Source organism: Protopterus annectens, chromosome 1.part0, assembly GCF_019279795.1.
Source record: "Protopterus annectens isolate FY-2018-M chromosome 1.part0, PAN1.0, whole genome shotgun sequence".
Lineage (NCBI taxonomy): Eukaryota > Metazoa > Chordata > Ceratodontiformes > Protopteridae > Protopterus > Protopterus annectens.
The window spans coordinates 1,623,965,327-1,623,981,865 of NC_056725.1; the positions used below are offsets into that span (position 1 = coordinate 1,623,965,327).

The window sequence follows — 16,539 nt, forward strand, 5'->3', positions numbered from 1 at the left end:
AGTCCGTGCTGTGCTGAACTAGTCCGTGTTTCACTTTTTGGAGGTTTTGTAACTTATAAACAAGGCAATTATTTGGCTTTTCACAGGTATATTAAAATAGCATTGAAAAAATTGTTAAGGTTTAACAGTAGTCATCCAATTATGCAGTCAAAAATATCCCTAAAGTCAACTAATGAGGGTCACTATAAATAACTTGGCTAGCTTAGAACTCATGGCAAGCATGAAGAGGTAGAAATGTTCTTTTGAAAAAGAGTTGCAGGCATGGCTTACTACATACAAATATGGATGAGGTAAAGCATTTCATGGAAAATGAAGCTGTACAATGCTATATGACAAGGGCAGTAATGCAGCCATCATTTCTGCATTATGAAGTTACATAAAAAGGAGGTAAGCATCAGACATATGAATTATAACAAGTGAGCATACTGCAAAACTATCATGAGCAATTGCTGCAGTTTTTAACTTCCACTTCTCAAGTGGCTACAGTAAAGGTCCCACCATTTATTATGAAGAAAGGAGCTTACAAATGGCACATCTGCATTGCATGCTACCTCTTGAAAATGTGGGAATTATTTCAATATGCTGAAACAGGTAGAACATATTACATTGTCTCATATTCTTACTGTAAAACTAAAGGGATTGTTTATAGAGCTACATGCTGATTTTCTTCTTTCTATGTAGGCAAAAACAGAAAGAACTATTTAAAAATTGCAACAATGAAGTGATACATCAGGATGGTTTGTTTCAGTTTCAGCTTTTGCATGTTATAACAAAAGGCCATGTGGGGTGATTATGATAATAAGTTAATGAAAGCTGACTAAAAAGGACAACAGACATTAGATGCATGCAATGAGAAAGATGTGAACGGTGCTTTCTATATTAAGAAGCAGCTCTTGTAAAAAACATTAAGTGATCAACTGCGAAGTTTTAAAACATATACAATGGTATACCAGCCCTTCCTCAATTTAGTTGTAACATAAGGAAGGGAAGGCATTTTGATCAAACCCTTGTTGGCTTAAAAATAGTTTTTAATTGTTCTACTAACTGATTTGGCATTGCTATTATTACTTTATTGTCTTCATTTCTATGTACGTCAGCATCACTTCCATTGCGAATTGATACTCTGTCTTGTCATATGATTCCAAACTTTTCACCAAAGATTTAGCTGTGGTTGAATTTGAACAGGCCTTTAAGGAAAAGGGCCTTCTGGGGTTCAGATTATTGATTCCACATGGCTCCTTCAGTGGGTTTCCTGGCAAGACTTCTGTATTGGGCTATGCTGTGATTATACTCTGTCTGGCAGGAGTTCTGTATTGGGCTATGCTGTGATTAAGCTCTGTCTGGCAGGAGTTCTGTACTGGGCTATGCAGTGATTATACTCTGTCTGGCAGGAGTTCTATGTTGGGCTATGCTGTGATTATACTCTCTTGAACTCTCCATAAAGTGGAAGACATCTGTTTTGTTTCAAAGTTTGACATTCTACAATGTCTAGTTAAGTACAAATCCAGGGAGGATAAGAGCTTAGTATCCTGGGTGATGCAGCAGAATTGGGTACAGGTTTACACTCCATCTGTTAGGCCTGATAGAGCCCCCAAAACTTGAATCCTATCCATATCTAGCAAACAGATTATCTTAATCAACTTCAAAGTACTACCACTGCCCTTGTTTGACTGAAGCTATTGTCCTAAGACTTCTTCAGAATAAACTTTCCTGTAACAAACCATTCTCTTTCAGCTTTTAAGTCCTAAAACCTGGGATTCCTTGTCAACTTCTCTTGGAAACCTCAGTGACTATAGTCACTTCTTGAAACAACTGTTATGGCTCCTACTCAAACACTACAAATGCCACTGTTCCTTAAAGCTCTTCATTATTTGACCAACCCTTAAATCATATAAACATGCATTTTTCCCAAAAATATGTTAATTTTTTGAGTAGTGTAAATACTTTATCATAACTTTTTTCACATACTGTGCAACCCTCATGCATGTTGCATTTAGTTTTTTTTTGCAGTGATTGCTGATACAACTGTCTTAGAATTATATGTTTACAAATGTCAGGCAGTCTGTGCTTACATTCAGTTATCAATAACTTTCAGTTGCTAAGCATCCAAGTCCAAATATCATCAGTTCCACCCCTGACACTAAAGTTTCCATCGAAACACAATTCATCTCCCACTTTGTGAACTCAATTCTATCCTTAGAATCACAGGACAGTTCCTTCCTCACTACCCCCCCCCCCAAACACAAATAACACTAATACAAGCTTTACTCTCAAAACAGTTTCCACCACTTCAATCAAAAGCATGTTCTCCAAACTAAAAACCTCATCAACAGCAGCCGACCTACTCCCCAGCTATTTCTTGAAACTCACAGCAGATGCTATTGCTATCCCAGTCTCTACTCTCATAAACAGATCAATTGTTGAAAACTATGTGCCCAAACTCTGGAAAATATCCTATATTACACCCATACATAAAGGCGGGACCTCCACTGAACTTAATAACTACATACCCATTGCTTTACTCTCCCCCCTGGCCAAAATCCTAGAAAAATGCATCCATACCCAGATGCTAAACTATCTCCTAGACAGCAACATCCTGTCACCTACTCAGCATGGTTTCAGACCTGCCCATAGTACCACTACAGCCCTCCTCTGCTTCACAGACACAGTAAACCATCTCAAAAATGAAGGCCTACAGGTGTCAACTCTTTTTTTGGATATGTCCAAAGCATTTGACACAGTCTCACACCAAATCCTGCTAAACAAACTATCCCAGTATCGCCTATCAAATTCCACTCTTACCTGGTTCCAAAGCTACTTAATTGACAGGTACCAAGCAGTGAAATGGGAAAATTCTCTTTCTCCTCAGCTGTCCATAACTATAGGAGTCCCACAGGGTTCTTTCTTAGGACCACTACTATTAACAGTCTTCACAAATGACCTCCATACCTCCACACAGCATGCATCTATCATTCAGTATGCAGATGACACTACCTTAATCTGTGCTGCACAAAACATTCCCACCCTGCTGCAAACAACTCAACTAGCATTCTCTGACTTTGAAAACTACCTTACCAAAGCCCAACTTATCCTCAATCCAAAGAAAACTCAGCTTATGATTATAACCAGTTCTAACAAAAACACTGATAACAGTCAATTCACTATCTACTCCAATCACTCCAGTGGCACAGGCTAAGCTATTGGGAATAACCATAGACTCCCACCTAAAATTTGATAGTCATCTCAACTTAACTATTAAAAAAGTACATGCCAAACTGGGATCACTCTACCGTATCAAACCATTTCTTAGCAACAACACCAGATCAGCCATTGCTCACTCCCAACTTCTATTCACCCTACTCTATGCATCTCCCATTCTGACTAATCTCGACAAAACCAAACTAAGCAAAATGGAAGCCTGCTATAACAGAATTGCCTGCTTTGCTGTTAATTGCTCATACAGAACTCATCACTGTACTGCTTTGAGACAGCTCCACTGGCTTGAACTGTCCAACCTCCTAACTTACAATCAGCTCTGTCTCTGCCATTCTATCTATTACCTCCCCAATGTGTCCTGCCCTCAAAAACGTAGTACAACATCACTCAGCCAAAAGGCCTCTTAGATCATCAAGCAAACTACTACTAGAAGTCACCAACGGCTACAATAGCTTTGGAGATGCGCTATATAGTAGTTCAGTGGCTAAAAAATGGAACTCTGTCCCCACTAGCATTCAAAACACATCATCCAAAGCCTCCTTTAAAGACCTCATCTGGCAACATCTCAAGCAAAGTTGGCAGTGCCATGATTGCTCCCCAGACTAGTGAAAGTGGATAAGGTATTCATATTAAATCTAGAGTACTTGATAATAGTTTTCAGTCTTACTCACAAACACTGGCTAATCTACAATGTGTGTACTGTACCTGTGTACTATATATGCATTCTACCTATGTTCCAAATTTCAGCTGTACACCACAAATCTATTAATTACTCTCCACTGTAACTGTTGATGTGCCGCATACCACTGTAAAAACATGTCTTTTGTAATTTGTGTGTATACTGATCATGTCTAACTAAATATATCTATAATTTTTCTTTGTGGAGCTTTTCTCCCTGGGCCTCTGCTGAAAAAGGGCCTTTTTGGCTCAGTCAGACACTCCCGGTTAACAAATGTAAAATAAAAATAAAATAAAATTCTTCTTTCCAGTCTTAATTCCATCCATGTTTGATTTAACATTCTCATTATCCTAAAAACAGTTAAACACAGCAAATATTTAACATTCTAATTATCCTAAAACCAGTTAAACACACCAATTAACTATTTACAACCTAATTTGAAACTATGAGTTAATTAGCTACTATCAATGCTAAAGACAGCAAAGCTTTTACCTCCTTAGTACATGTTATTGTACTCCAACTCAACAAAAAGACCTCTGCACTGAGGTTAAAATCTCTTCCAAATAAAAGACAGCATAATATTCAAATAATTTTTGTACTGAAGCAACTCCATACATTCCCAAAATATATGCTCCCAAAAACCTCTTTCTGAATCATCACATCTCTAACATATGCTTCTTGTCTGTGGGAACATTTGGTCAAGTCTCATGGGGCCTAGCAATATTTTGCAAGCAGTTCAAAGCAATAATTCAAAATGTTCTCAGTTTATTTGTATATTTATGGTTAAGTCATATTTTCCTCCACTAACCATCTATAATGTATTTATTTAAATGTTCATTCCATTCTAATTTTACCTTTATTCTGTGTTATCTTTTTAAATTTAATATTGCATTATATCTTCTTCATATTAGTATTTTCTGTTCTGTCATTTCTGCTCTTAATTAAATTAAAAAATCCTCTTTTTGTGGTTTACCAAAATTAGTATGCAGCCTCCTATATATTCCATTAGCTCTAACACTGGATCTATATATGCCAGTTAATATGAGCCCAATAACCCAAAAATTGTCTAGATTCCTTCCATTTTTGTCTCCTCTCTTTTTATCATCCAATCCCAAATTCTTGTTTTTTATCCTTTTTTCCCCAAATGCTCATGTGATTTTTGTCTGTGTATTTTATATTATTGTATATTTAATATATATCTATATCTATCTGCGTATATATATATATATATATATATATATATATATATATATATATACACACACACACACACACACAGGTATTATTCTAATTTTCCAAGGCCTAACACTCTTTAACATAAAGACTTCCTTATTACTTTTAAGTTTATAATGTTGTATGTAATGTCCTTCATATTCTCTGGAAGTACCAAACCATCTTTGCTGGCATTAGTTTTTCCCATTGCACTCTTTCCCTTTGTTCTCCAAAAGAAACTCTCTTGGTTTTCTCATGGTCTTCTATATCTCAGCTCATTTGATACATATAAGCTTGACCTATATAAAGGATCAGTGGGACCAAAAACATTTTAATCATCAATGTTCATATATCAAATTCCTAAGTATCTCATCCTGTCATAACTCCACAAACAGAGGAATTTCTCTACCAAGTCATGTATTGTGGCACAGTTCATTAATATAGTCTTTGCTTTTTCTTTTTTTACTTTATATCCTGTTATGCTACTAAAATACTTCAGTTTTTCAGTTTTATTTTCTATCATATTCTGGATTGGTAACATATTATATCAAATGCCAAAAATGTCAACATTTTCATTAGTATTTCTCCATTTACATCCAATTATATTCCTGGCTAATGTCTCTAAATACAATGCAAAGAGTAATGATTAAAGTGGGCAATGCTATTCCTCTTGTAAGGCTAAACACATTAGGCAACTAATCACCAGACCTCACTCTAGCTTAAGTTACTCTCTAGAGAGATATGAAATATTAATGTTGCCTGTGTTTATAAAGATCCAAATGCCTCCAGGAATCTCTTTATAAATTCCTCACTCACTCACTCACTCACTCACTCACTCACTCACTCACTCACTCACTCACTCACTCTGTTAAATGCCTTTTTTCCTCATCCAATCCTATTAAAGATGGTGCAGTGGTACAGCAGTAGTGTTGTCGCTTCACAGCAAGAGGTTTTCTGGTTCAATTCTAGGCTGGGGTGTCTTCTGTGCAGAGTCTGCATGTCCTCCCTGCATTTGTGTGGGTTTCCTCCAGGTCATCCAGTTTCCTCCCACATTAGAAAGACATTCATCTGGGGCATTTCTCCCCAGGACTCCTCTGAAAATTGGCTTAGTTCCAAGTCGGACTTTCCCGGTTAACAAATGATAAATAAATACTAACATTTATATATTATTAATATCCAATGCATCCTTTTGAGTTATAAGTGTCATCTTAATGCTGTCAAATGTCTGTCTACCTTCTATAAACCCACACTGATCCAACTCTGTTATTACTGACAATGTCTTTGCCATTTTTGACAAAACCATCATAAACACTTTGTAGTCATAATTCAGAATCAAAATGGGCCTGCATTACCCAGAATCAAGGAGAGCTTTCCCCTCCTTTGGTATAAGTACCAATTCTGCTTCTTTCCAGATCAAAGCCACATCTCCACCCAGGACTTCCAAGATGGCTGCACACTGAGTAATAGCTTTATTTCAGCTCTCCCAGTGTGAAAACAGAAACTCAGAAATGAGATCTAGCAAATTTGTCTTTTTGGCTAAATTTCATTTACCAGCTAGTAAGTGCACTGCCTGGATGTCAGCAAAAACATTTAGAGAACCTGAAATAAATCAACCACAAATGGTGAGGAGAAATCACTTGCTGGAAAGAGTCCTGCAGCTGTTAAACAAAAAGCAGTTCAGGCTCCAGCTTTGGTGCAAGACAAGATTCCAGTAATCTAGAGGAAAAAAAAACATGTTAAATGTGCTCTGAGCTGGATAAATAAATGAAACACTGAAGGAGTATATTAACTCAAATAACAAAAGGCTGAGAAAAATAGAAAAAGCTTTAAATATTCATATGAGCTGATAAAACTGCAAAATCAGAGGTCAAAATGAGAAGAGAGATTTCAAAAATAGTAGAATTAGAGGACAGAGCACATAGGAAAAACCTGAAATTTTCTGCTGCACCAGAGGAACTGGACGGAACAGATTATATTAATTTTTATGAAAGCACGAATAAGCAACTGGACTGGTATTCCACAGCAAGAGTTGTTAAATGAAAGGGCGCATTGTGTGTATGCCCCAAATCTGGCAATGAGAAAGCAGCTAAGACCTCTAATAGCAAAGAAGCAGTCCTACCAAGAAAAATAATTGATTCTGACAAAACTGTGGCAGGAGGATAAAGTATTAAAATTTGGAAAGAGGAGAGTTTTTGTGGAAAGTGATTTCTCAAAAGAGGAGAGTTTTTGTGGAAAGTGATTTCTCACTGTACATAAGACAGAAGAAGACTAATTTATTTCAACAATCAGGGAATGATAATAAGCATGTATAAGATTCACGCTGGTGTATCTAGCTATCTTCTGAATATATTTTCCTGGGGGGTCAAAGTCATTTTTGATGTGGAACATGCTATGGAGGCAATACAAACATTTGTCCAACAAAAAAGTGAACTATCAAACAAAAGGGGATTTTGCTTCTTCTTGTTATGATAATAAAGCTCACAGAAAGACTATGCCAGTGAATCTTTTTCCAATGTTCCAAAGGAAAATGCTTCAAAAACAGAAAAAAGGACAGGAGTTGAGTAGAAGAACCAGGAGTATGTTGGAAATTAACCAGAGACTGGAGTTGGGAGATGAAAATCAACAGGAAGAAAACCAGTAACTTGGAAATTAATGAATAAATGTGGGATTACAAAGCATCAATCACATTTGTGAAATATGTTTAAACAAGAAAACCTGAAAATGTTGGACATTTTTGGTTTGTTAAACTTGCAGGGCACTCAAAAGCATATGCCCTACTCCATTACTGTTTGAAAGAACATTAAGGAGTGCCAAAGAGGAAAGAAAGAGGTAACTGTAAGTAAAACAATTTTTTTGATAACAATATTTTTATAAAACATGACAAATACTGCTTGTTATATAGTAAAGCTTTTTCAGTTATTTTTGTGTGTAATAAGGATACTAAAGTAAACAGGTGCCCTTTTTTCCTTCTTTCTTTCTTCTTGTTCAGTTTTTTTACAGAAAATCTTTATTAAATTATCATGTGTGACACAGGCAATCTTACATTTATATAAATGAAAATAAATCATATCAGCATAATCTCAGATGCAAACATTATACTTACAAATCATGCCAACGCAATTGTAGCTGCAAACATTATATATCACTTTTAATATATCCTTTCATTGTCAGTCAACCATTGCATAGCTCATTCATATCCTGCCTTCTTTTAAACATTGCTCCTCCTCTGCATTTAGTAGTCCCACATTTTCCATTTTTTACTGTGTAATTTACTCCTACCGTTTTCTAAAGATCCCAGTTCCAGTTGTTTTATCTCTGTTACTATCTTTGTTACTTCTAGTGAAGTTGGTTTAGACTTTGATTTCCATTTTCTAGTTATTGATTTTTTGGCAGCCATCATAATTACACTCAGCAGAGCCTTACTATGTCTAGGCAATCCCAACTCTGTATCATAGCTCAACAAATAATTTCCCTAGTCACTCCAATTTGCTCATCCAGCATCTCTGACAGAGCAGTTTACAGGAAATCTTTAAAGTCAGCCAACTCATTACACTCCCAGAAAATATGTTCCTAATTACTTCTTTCTTCCCTATCACATCTGCAACATTTGCTGTCTACCTGACGAAAGATTCTTTGGAGCCTGCCTGCAGTATAAAAATATCTATGTAAACACTTCCAGGCAAAGATCCTAAATCTTCTAGAGTTTGTTGCATATTTGGGAGACATACATATATCCCTCCATTGTTTCTTTGTGAATTGCTTATCCAATCTCTCTTTCCAATTTTTCCTAACCTCCTCTGATTCTTATAGTTATTATGCAATATTTTGTATGGTCTACTAATTATTCCTTTCTTAACAGTCACTTCTGTTCTAGATTCTCCTAAGAACTCTACCAGTGCTGGTCTTTCATTTAGAACCCCCCTATTTCTTTCTCTTTGCCTGTACTCTGATGTCAATCCTTCATATGGAAGGCAGTCTCTAACCTGCAGTCCAAATAAGTTCTTAGCATCGTCCCATTCTATTACCTTTCCCTGTCCAGTTATTTGCTCCCAATACCTTGGTTCCTTTGCCAGTTTTCTCTAATATACTCACACCCCGTCTTGTCTATTGTCTGAATATCTAATTGCAGTCACTTCTATCATCAGGCTCAACTTTCTCCATTCCCATATTGGCTTAGTTCTTAGAATACCTTCTGCTACTTTATGAGTATAATATTCTGTATGATTATTGTTATTTGCCTTAAAGGTTTGCATTCAAAATCCCAGTCTGTCCCTGCTACTTGAACTTCACCCCTGTTTCTTCATTGTCTCTTTCCATTTTGAGTAATAGTTTTCTGCTTGTGCTATGTATAGCAGCCTTAACTGTGTTGCTCTGAAAATACCCCTTTAAATAGGGTAATCCCAATCTGCCCTGTTCTATTGGAAGAATAAGCTTATCCCACTTGCCTCTTGCTGTCTGCCCCTTCCAGATAAAATCCTCCAAATCTTTATTAATTACTATCCACAACTTCTCCTCTGGTTGATAAAAATATTGTAAATATTGGAAGAGCGTTGCACCACAAGTATTAGTATTTCATCTGAGTATTCAAAACTTGCTAAACAACCAAAATGGTGAAAAGACAGCTTCAAAACAACAGCTTCAATAACAGGCTTTTACCATGTTGAATCCACAATATATGAAATATAGAGCTTTGCTGTTGTAAAAGTCAAGTGGCGTTGTAATTCCACAACTTTAAAACATGTGGATGTCATAAAAACAGAAAAAACGAACATAAAAGTGAAGAACCCTTCTGATGTAAACAATGGACAAGTGCTTTCAGCTTTTTCAAGCCTTCTTCAGATCCAAGTAGGTAAGCTGGGTTCAGTGTTTAAAAGTTGGTATCATCCAATGAAACAACCTACAGTGAATGATGAATATTAACCAATCAAGTTAGTCCATTGGTACACAGTGAGTTATGCTCACTTATGACCTGTCTTTATTGCCAGAAACCTTAGGTATGCTGACTTAGGCTCTGATATCCCAAAGAAACTGTTGAAATGAAATAAAAAGAAGCACCCTAAATGACTATCTTTATTTTTATTTTTATTTTTCACCTTTTTCTCTCAGATCTTGGCTTTTATGCAGAGCTTGTTCTTTTAACTAGAACCTACTGAAAAGATTTTACTAATATTCCTTCTGAAAATATGTCTGTCATGTTGTTTTAAACAAAGAGTTTTAAATAAAGAGTTTTAACTTCAAGCTATGGAGGTGTGTACCAATGGACTAACTTGTCTTTTCGCCATTTTGGTTGTTTAGCAAGTTTTGAATACTCAGATGAAATACTAATACTTGTGGTGCAACACTCTTCCAATATTGACATTGTTTTTTGTTCTGCTGAGCGTTCTTTAGCGGAATTCACTTCTTTTTCTGGAGTTGATAAAAATATGTCTGACCTGTTTATAAGACTAAAGGGACTAAAAACTCTTCTTGTTTAGTTTTAGGAAATGTAGGCACTGTAATGTAAAAAGAGAAGAAAGCCTGGACAAAAGAGCATGATATAAATAAAATCAATATGCTTTTTCTTACTTTTGCATACAAGAATGACTGGATTAAGGTAATTGGCTTGATCTAACAACAAGTTTTAAATGGAAACATGAAAATAAAAGAACATTGAATGTTATGAAAAGTTTTCTTTTGGCAAATAAATGTTTACAGTACAACACGAGAAGCTTGTAGCTGAAGGCAACTGGTTGTCTGCTTCTCATGTTATTATGGAGACAAGCTGATAAGGGCAATAAAAACAGAATACTTTTTTCTTTCAATGTCTAAAAGTTAAAGTTTTCTGAAAACATTTTAGTTGTTTTCTACATCTGGTAGATGAATAGAAATAAGACAAAAGCAAACAGTACTCAGTGTAAGTAGAAGCACAGGCTGTAACATGCATCTTATCATGGATAACATTTATTATAGATCAGTTCAAGCCTGTGATTGTAGTGGTCAATCTGGGACAATTGTTTCTATTAAAAAGGTTAAACTTCATCATATGAAGATGTACATAGTTTTGGGTGTTTGTATTAAATTAATATGTTCTGTGAGTGTTCTGGGGGTATGTTTTTTTTGATGTTTTTATTAAAACAAAAAGTCTTGAAAGATGTAACATAGGTTCAAATGAATATGACAAGAAACAACTGTAAAAAAAAGATCATGCTGCCAAACATTAGTGGATACAAGTAACATAGGAGCTGAAACTAGACATTAAAACAAGCTGTTATGCATAACATGTGGGAATAATAACATCATAATGGCAACACTTTCCATATTATCTTTGAATGTAAATGGTCTTACAGGTATATACAGAAAAAGAAAGAGTAGTGAACTACATTAAAAATGCAAAGTACACATATCTATGCTACTGAATATACATTTGGAAAGAACTGAGTACGTGAATTTGATAAAGAGAGGATTTCAGGATGGTTATTCAACAGAATATCTGTGACAAAGGAAAAGTAGAGTACTTGTATTAATTTCTAGGGGATCTCCAATAGTGATAGAAGAGGAAAAAATATGATAATTGTAGATTTGTAGTAGTAAGGGCTACTACTAAGGGAGGAGGATTATGCTGGCATGTATTTATAGTCTGCCTAAAACTGCTACAGTGGAGCTTAAGAAAATTCTGAGAAAAATAATCAGCTTTCAGCAGGGAATAATACTTATAGGGGGACTGGAATTCATTTAAAACAATGGGGATATGTCTGGGGGGGGGGGGCCTAGAAGGGAAAATCTAACAAAAGGGGGTAGATTTTTTTGAAAACATTTGTGAACATTTTTGGTATAGAAGATGTAAATTCAATCATTTCAGGAGCTTGGTGAGAATTTACATATTATTCCCCCAGTTACAAAAATGGGGCTAGGCTAGACAGAATTTTTATTTCATAGCAACATGTGCATTTAACTGAAAGTTTTGATATGCATCCACTAACTATTTCAAATCACGTGCCAATCATAACTAAAATAAAAATAAGACACTTGTTCTTCCCCACCTACTTGTTAAACAGAGAAAATTTTGAGGAATAGTTAGTGGAAATTATTTAGGCATTTATTAGGGAAGATAGACATTTTTTTCAAAACTATAGCTAGGGAGTGGGATAAAATCTGCTAAAGAGAAAACAAGGGACTACCTCAATAATATGCAAGATTACTGTTAAGCAACTGTTTTTGATAATAACTCCATAGTACAAATGTTTCTATCACAACAGCTTAGGCAACAGAAAATAGAAAGGGATGTTGCCAAGATTAGGGAACTTATAACAAGAAAAATAACCAGAGATCCTTTAGAGATATTAAAACTATTTAGGAAATGTTATGAAAACATGTATACAGCAGAGAAATGTGGAAATCAAGAAAAGTTTATGGAATAATTAAATATGCCAAAGTTAGAGGAAGATGAGGCTCAATAACTAACTGTTAAAATAGGAGGAGATGAGATAAAAATGTTAACGTATAATCAATCTACAGGAAAGTCTCCAGGAATATATGGTATTCCTGTGGAAGTTTGGAAGCTAGGAGGGAAGAAAGTGATAAAGATCTGGAAGGATGTGACAATGTGAGGTATTGCCAGCTATGCCAGGAGAAGTAGGGCAGTGGATGTGTAACATATGCCAGCATAGCTAGCTAAAGTTTTGTAAAGAATTATATGCTATCTGTATATCAAACTGATTTGTACAGGTGCTGATGTTAAAAATGTACCAACAGTGTATCCTGCTGGACAGAAATGAAATATACATGTATGTCAGACTGTTTTGTAACTGTTGGAATTAATATATGGTAACAGAGGATACTGGAAGAGAATAGGCTAATCTTAGTCCAGCTAAGTGTGAAAAATAGTTTGAAATTAAATTAGCTGGTAGGCCATAAAGATTGTGTCTTACAGTTCTGATTGCAGCCAGACATGAAATGTCTCTAAAAACAAGAACTAGGAATCCTGCTGTATTGTCTGTAGCAGTGAACTAATTGCTAACTTGGAAGGGTGATAGTGTTGAAATGGTTGTATGGTTTCCAGATGCTATAATATATATTAGCAAAGCTCTATGTGTATGGTAACACATATGTGCTAAATTATGGTTTGGTTTCTAGTGAAGGGGTAGTATGGGAGCCAGAAGTCAGATGACCAGATGTATGTGACATCATTCTCTAATCCAGCACAGAAATTATGTTTTAATACTAAATGATACTGAAGTCTCTAGGCAGTCTGTTTCTGGAACCTGACAAAGAAGGAAAATGACTCACCCACTTCATCTTGCCTTTCTTAAGTAAGTAAAAAGGGAACAGTAATTCTGTAGCTCAATCAGGAAAATATAGTGAGATTAGTGAAATACTGTTTTTTCAGTTTGTGTGAGTCTATTCATCTGTGTTATTTTTAATATTTCCTGTGAATGAAACTCTGGTGTTTACTGTAAACAGATATTTATTATTTTCCTTTTTTATTATTTATTATTAAATGTATTAAACTTCTTATTGTGGCTGGTCCTTTAGAGAATATTTTAACCTTTGAGAGCACTTATAGTTATTTGGTGACACTGTGGCCACTCCTGAGAGCCTTGTTGCATTGGTCATTTGCAGTAGTATTCATTTCACTCAGTTTAATTGGGCACCCTTGTAAGAGCCTTAGAGTAGCTGGCTTTGGAGTGTCTGGTGACAGTAACTACCTTATAGTCTGGGCAAAGTATAGCAGAGTGGGTAAATCTGTGTCAGCCTTTCCCAGGTGTGTGTGTATGTATGTGTGTGTGTGTGCAAATCAAATCTCAATGAGTGTGTATGCGTCAGCTGCTTAGAACAGGGACACAGAGCACTGGTTTCACAGAAAGAGTGGTGGAGGATTTGGCTTGGACACTCGGATGAGAACTCAACTCTACAGCTGTGCCAGTGGGGAGTCTTACTGGGGGCCTGGAAAGAGAGAGGGGGGGGAACCTAGCCCCTGGACTGAGTGTGTTCCCTATGTGCTCTTAAGGGAAATTTTGCTTGATGCAGAGATCTGCATCTGTAAATACTGAGTGTATCTATTTTTGTTCCAAGTGAACATCCCTCACCATTGTAAGCAGTGATGATTCAGGCTCCTTGATTACTGGTCCAGAGGAGGCATGTCACATTTTAGTGAACAATGGTGTAGATATTAATTGAACTTCTGTAGCCTGTAGGTGGTTGTCACTAAAGGTGTGTGTGCACTCAGCAGCCACAAGGTAAACATACAGAGTTTCATTTTCACAACAGTTTTCTTTATATTTTGCAAGTTTAGTCATAGAAAGCAGGTAAAGATATCATCAGAGGATTATGGCAAGCTAACAAAGAACCAGTTGTCCAAGGTGTGTGAAACCAAAAGACTGGTTCATGCCAACCTGACTAAAGAGGAGATGATTTCAGCCTTAGTCACAATGCAACCAGGAGGATAACCAGTCTGGTGATGGTAATTTGCAACCCTCAGAAACAGGACAATTCAACTTTAACTCAGAAGACTTAAAAATCTGTCTGGAGTTAAAGAGACTTGAATTGGTGGCCAAACATTTGGAATTAGAATCAGTAGAGAGACTGCAGCATTTGGAGGTCATAGAAAATGAGAAGCAGCGTCAACATGAAAGGAGATGCTGACTGTTCGACAGGAACATGGAAGCAATGGGAAAGGGAATAACTGAAACTCTGAAGCAATAAAGGTCAGTAAATGTCTTCCACAGTTTACAGATGGTGATAATTTTGACAGTTTTATTCATATATTTGAAAGAGTATGTAAACAGTATAATGTTGACCAAGGGCTCTGGGTACAGTTCCTGACCCCCTTACTCCACGGTAAAGCTGTAACTGCTGTTTCTAAATTGTCTGATGTTGATTCTTTAAATTATGATAAAGTAAAACATTGTCTACTAGAATGTTTTAAGTTAACACCTGAAGCTTATAGAAAAAAGTTTCATGAGTATAAATGCAAGGCAGATGAAAGTATATGTGATTATATTGCTGAGTTAAGCACTAATTTTCTTAGGTGGGTGAGTGGGTGTCAGGTCACCACTTTTGAAGGGCTGGCAGACCTTTTGGTAAGGGAACAAGCCCTTAGCACTTTGCCTGAGGATATGAGAATCTGGTTAGTAGACTGTGACTGTAACTCTGTAGATGAGCTGGGGAGGAAAGAAGATCTCTACGTAGCAAGCAGGGCATCACTGCACAAGAAGGGGATACCAAGTGCTGCACATGGATATAAGGAAACCCATGGTGACCAGCTTAAACCACCCCAACAGAGTCCAGCAGTAACAGGGGAAGCCACCAGTTCAGGTACATGGCCAGGGCCAAGGATTAGATGTTTTAAATGTAACCAGTAGGGCCTTGCATCATATAGATGACCATGGAGGCAAGGTGGGGAACAAAATGTGGGGGAGACAGCAAATGGGAATAACAGTATACCATTGGTAAGTTGTCTGGAGGCAACAGGGGTACCAAATTATCACTGAAGTTTATATCCTATCTTAGTGGATGGAAAATAGGCCACTGATAAGAGAGACACAACCTCTGACATAACCATTGTGAAGCCTGCACTGGTTAAACAGGAGCAGTACTTGCTTGGGCAGTCTACTGCAGCCAGGGATTTAGAAGGGATCCCATTCCAAATGCCTTAGGCGAGAGTTCACCTTGACTTGGAGAGTGGAAAAAGAAGCAAGCAAATAGATGTGTTTGAGGATATCCCTGCAGATGTTTTGATAGGGAATGATTTTGATAATGCAGTAACTTCTGTGCATGCAGTTACATGCAGTCAGGCTTGGAGACAGGTATGTGGGTCTGGTAGCCATGGGGGAGACCCAGACAGACTCCATGTTTGAAGACAGGGCTGGTGAGGTGGCTATTTCAGGGAGAGAGCTACCCTGTAGCAGTGAGCCTGAAGGTGAGCTATAAAGACTGTATCTTACAGCTATGTTTGCAGCCAGAGATGGAATGTCTGTAAAAACAAGAACTAGGAAACCTGCAGTATTGTTCATAGCAGTGAACTAATTGCTACCCTGGAAGGGTGGAAGTGTTGAAATGGTTTTATGGCTTCCAGATGCAAAGCTCTATAGATGTGTATAGTAGCACATATGTGCGAGATTCTGGTTCACTTTCTAGTAAAGGGGTGGTAGTATGGGAACCAGAAGTCAGATGGCCAGATGTATGTGATGTCATTCTGTAATCCAGCGCAAAAATTATGTTTTAATACTAGATGAGACTGAAATTTTAAGGCAGTCTGTTTTTGGAACATGACAAAGAAGGAAGACCACTCACCCACTTCATCTTGCCTTACTTAAGTAAGTAATGAGGGAATAGTAATTCTTTAGATCAGTCAGGAAATTTTAGTGAGATTAGTGAAGTACTGTTTTCTGTATCTGTGTGAATCTATTCATCTGTGTTATTTTTAATATTTCCTGTGACTGACACTCTGATGT

The 16,539-nt window shown here is 36.7% G+C and overlaps 1 protein-coding gene across 1 annotated transcript in view; it reads left to right on the forward strand.

Moving 5' to 3' along the window:
• Positions 1 to 16,539, forward strand: part of LOC122799249 (cytochrome P450 2D15-like) — a 405,628-nt gene that overhangs the window by 92,201 nt on the left and 296,888 nt on the right. The window lies entirely within an intron of this gene.